Source organism: Oratosquilla oratoria, chromosome 16 (assembly GCF_046742065.1).
Source record: "Oratosquilla oratoria isolate Oo_2021 chromosome 16, ASM4674206v1, whole genome shotgun sequence".
NCBI lineage: Eukaryota > Metazoa > Arthropoda > Malacostraca > Stomatopoda > Squillidae > Oratosquilla > Oratosquilla oratoria.
Genome location: NC_134792.1, coordinates 5,948,050 through 5,953,049, shown reverse-complemented (window position 1 = coordinate 5,953,049; position 5,000 = coordinate 5,948,050).

Here is a 5,000-nt window from a genome sequence, read left to right as displayed (position 1 = left end):
GGATGGATGGGGGTGAAAGGGGCTTTGGGGAAGAGGGGAATGTTGGTTGAGGAAGGACGGGAGAGGACAGAAGACAGGGGTGAATGGAGAATGGTTGTATATGGATGATTGTTGTGATGCATGAGGTGGAATGGGTGGGGGGATGGGGGTGAGGTAGTATGTGTGAGAAAAACTTGACACAGCCCGAAGGGATTTCTCCCCGTCTTCTCCTTTTCTGCATAAGGGGACGGAGAGGGGGGGTTGCCGATTTAATGAAGTGGACTTGCTGTTGATGTGTTGTGTCTTGCGACACTGCCTCTGACCCAGGGCAGTGGACAAGATGACCTATCATCCAGGAGGTGCAAATATATGAGGGTGGATAGAGGGTGGCGGGAGTGGAGTGTATTTAGGGATGGAATGGGTGGGAATGGTTTTTATGTCTTTTTTTTTGGCTACCTCCCTTTGGTATATCTATGTATGTATATATACATACATACATACATACATACATACATACATATATATATATATATATATATACATATATAAATATATATATATGTATATGTATATATATCTATATATATATATATCTATATATCTATATATATATATATATATATATATATATATATATATATATATATATATATATATATATATATATATATATATGGGGGGTTAGGTTATGGATTATTCTCGAACACCTCCTAGGTTTTAGCAGATAGACCCCTATAACCACATATATTTGAAACCTTTTAACCCAAGGTACTTGGATAACTATCATTCATTTGTATATACTATGATAAAATAGTGGTCTCTGTCTGTTTTTTTATGAACTCCACCCAAAACCATATATATTCACCATAACCCAGGCTACTTGGATAAGTATATTTTATTTCCAAAGTATGTCTCGCTCCTCATTTTTTTTTTTTTCACATTCTTAACATTTTATTTTTGTTATCTTTTCCACTGAGTTATATTGATACATGTCACTTTTCTCCAGAAATTCTATCAAAATCAAAATGATAATGATATCCCCACAGCAACTCCCGGGTAACTTGGCTTGTATATATATATATATATATATATATATATATATATATATATATATATATATATATGGATGATGGAGAACATAAACACAGGGGAAGGCTCGGAACCCTAAACACTCTAACGTTTCGTTCGCGTAGAACTTCTTCAGAGAGTGTATGTAGAACTGCAATTTAAGTTTATGTACTAAATCTAATTATCTTTTCGGACACTTGGGAAAGGTCGTTTTTCTGGCGTGCTTTAGAATTAGAATACTAGTTTCTTTAGCTAAATTGATAAACCCTCCTCGATGATTCGATGAATTATTAGTTGAAATATATGCTGATTCAACAATTCTTCTAGTGAATTTATCAAAACCTTTATGTAGCACTTCAGCTTCTCTCCAGTTTGGTAAATGATCGAATTTTTCCGCATGAACTACTAAAGAATTAGATGTCCTATGTGCTTTTATGTCGTTTTTATGTTCATAAATTCTTTTTTCTAATCCTCTTGACGATTCGCCAAAATAAGCCATTGAGCAACTATTGCAAGGGATTTTTTATACGACGCTGTTTTCGGAATTGGTTCTCTTTTCAGAAGTCTTTATTAGATCACCTATCCTCTTATTAGTTATTTTAGCTATGTTCATACCTGATTTTGTTAAATATTTGTCTATTATTGGTGACGTTTCTGAGCCAGGTACTGATATAAAATTTGTATTATTTTTATCATTTTTCTCTTTCTTTCCGCGATTGTAAATATTTATTGCTTTTCTTTTTGTTCTTTTCAACATTCCCTCTGGATATCCAAGTTTGTCAAAGGTTTTCATAATGTAATCAAATTCGCCTTCTAGGTATTCATTACTACAGATTCGTAGTGCCCTGAGAAAAAATCCTATTACTATACCACTCTTTGTCCTATCATCATGTGCGGAGAAGTAATGTACTAAATCCTCTTTGTTAGTTTCCTTTCTGTATACTGAGAAAGTTACAGTTTTTCCACTCGTCGTATTAACGTATCTAGGAAGGGCAATTGTCCGTTTTGTTCCTCTTCTACGGTGAACTGAATATCGCTGTTGACCGCGTTAAGCATTCTCACTTTATTATTTACATTGGTGTTTTCGGGAATGATTGCGAGGACGTCGTCTACATATCTAAACCAGTGTGATCCCCTACCATTGATTCTGATAAAGTTTTCTTTTTCTAATAACTCCATATATAGACAGGCCATCACTGCACTTAAAGACTACCCATAGCGAGACCTCTATGTTGTTCATATTCGTCACCATTAAAAGTAAACGCACCGAAATTTACGCATAAATCTATCAATTCTATATAATCTTGTTTTCTTATGGGTAGGTCAGTATCGTTCATATCTTTTATTACTCTCTTTACTGCTTCTAACGCACCGTTAGTGGAAATATTTGTATATAACGCCTTGACATCATAGCTTACTAACTTTTTCCCCGTGAAATCTAAATCTTTTAGTCTTGTCAAAAGATCGTTAGAATTTTTCAAATGTGTATTGCTGATCGATCCCATTGCAATGCACAGGATAAGCACAATTCTTGACTCAACAATCTTTAGTCAGCAAGATGGGCCGGACGTCGGCGGACAGTGAGTGAGGGAGTGAGTGAGTGAGTGGTGGTGTGAGCGAGTGATATGAGTGGGCGATATTACTCTTCATGTATATGGGGCGTATACAGTTCGTCGAATAGTGGAGGACGACCGTCGTATAACCATCAATGAGATTGTCGGAGAAGCAGGAATAAGCACAGGATCAGTTCATACAATTTTAACCGAAGATTTGGCCATGCGACGAGTGTCTGCAAAATTTGTTCCAAAGTTGCTGGTGGAACAGCAGAAATAACTCCCCCTGGAAATTGCACAAGACCTGCTTGACTGTGCTAACAGTGATTCTGACTTCATGAAGACCATCATCACTGGTAATGAGACATTGGTGTATGGATACGACCCGGAAACAAAATTTCAGTCATCACAATGGAAGCATCAGATATCACCAAGAAAAAAAAAAAAGCACGACAGGTTCGGAGCAACGTCAAGGTAATGTTGACATGTTTTTTTGACTCCAGTGGTATTGTGCATCATGAATATGCACCAGCAGGACAAACAATTAATAAGGAGTATTATCTGGAAGTTATGCGACACCTTCGCGATGCTGTGCGACGAAAACGACCGCAAATGTGGGCTGCGCGCAACCATGACAATGCACCTGCTCATTCTGCCCACCTGATCCAAGCTTACCTGGCCAAAAACAATACTCCACTTGTTCGGCACCCTCCCTACTCTCCAGACGTGGCACCTTGTGACTTCTGGCTCTTCCCTAAACTGAAAACAACCCTTAAAGGGAAGCGCTTTGAGTCGAGAGAGGAAATTATGAGAAAAACGACGGCAGAGCTCTACAACATTCCAATTTCGGCATTCCAGAGATGTTACCAGCAGTGGCAGCACCGCTGGGAGAAGTGTGTGCACTCCCAAGGGGAGTATTTTGAAGGTGATTGAATAAAAGTTTTGAAATGTACACAAATCCTTTCTTTATGGACCAAGGTCGGATACTTTTTGAATGAACCTCGTATACACTAAAACCTTGAGATACGACTGTCCTGACATACGAATGTTTTGAGATACGACATGAAAATTTCTAACAATTTTGTTCTGACATACGACGAAAAAATTGAGATACGAATCGATGATTGCCGTGAGCGCAGCTAGGGAGCAGTGCGTTCACTCAGCCAGCCAGTTTGGTTGTCGCCGCCGCTTCGTTCACACATGCTTGCTTATTCGTTGTGTTTTGTGCCTGTGTTTTGTTTTATTTTGGATTATATACCCTTATTTTGTTATCAACCATGGGTCCCAAGGCTAAAGACAAAGGTGGTGAAAAGAAAAAGCCTAAGAAAATGATATCGATGGAAGATAAGCATGAAATTATAGCGAAGCATGAGCGTGGTGTTCGTATCATCGACTTGGCAAATGAATATGGCCGCAATCCTTCTACAATATCCACGATCATCAAGCAGAAGGATGCCATAAAGAAGCTGCTGCCTTCCAAAGGCGTCACCATTATTTCGAAGCTACGAACTGATGTGCATGATGAAATGGAACGGTTACTTTTATTATGGATTAAGGAAAAGGAATTTGCTGGTGACTCTGTTTCTAAAGGTATTATTTGTGAGAAGGCTAGCACCATTTTCAATAAAACCTTAAGCGTGATGCAGCAGAGACCGAGGGAGAATCGTCGCAAGGTTTGAGGAGTTCAAAGCCAGTCGTGGCTGGTTTGACAATTTTAAGAAAAGAACTGGCATTCATTCAGTAATTCGTCATGGCGAAGCCTCTAGTGCTGATATTAAGGCGGCTGAAAACTTTGTGAAGGTGTTTGAAAAGCTTGTTAGTGACGAAGGATACCTACCGCATCAAGTGTTTAATTGTGACGAGACTGGGTTATTTTGGAAAAAAAAAATGCCTAAGCGTACATTTATAACGGCAGAAGAAAATAAGCTGCCCGGACACAAGCCTATGAAAGATAGGCTCACGCTTGCCCTTTGCTCTAACGCTAGCGGCGACTTCAAAGTGAAACCGTTGCTAGTCTACCATTCAGAAAACCCAAGGGCCTTCAAAGCTAATAAAGTGATCAAAGAAAAACTACAAGTTCTGTGGCGTGCAAATAGCAAAGCATGGGTGACTCGTCAGTTTTTTATTGAATGGATGAATATAGTTTTCGGTCCTTCAGTGAAGGAATACTTAACCGATAATGGTCTACCACTTAAGTGTGTCCTTCTATTGGATAATGCTCCCGCTCACCCTCCTGGCCTTGAGGATGACCTTTTAGATGAATTCAAATTCATTAAAGTTGTGTATCTGCCAGCCAATACTACGTCTATCCTCCAGCCGATGGACCAACAGGTTATCTCTAATTTTAAGAAACTTTTCACAAATCATCTTTTCAAGCGTTGCTTCGAAGTGACTGAAAAC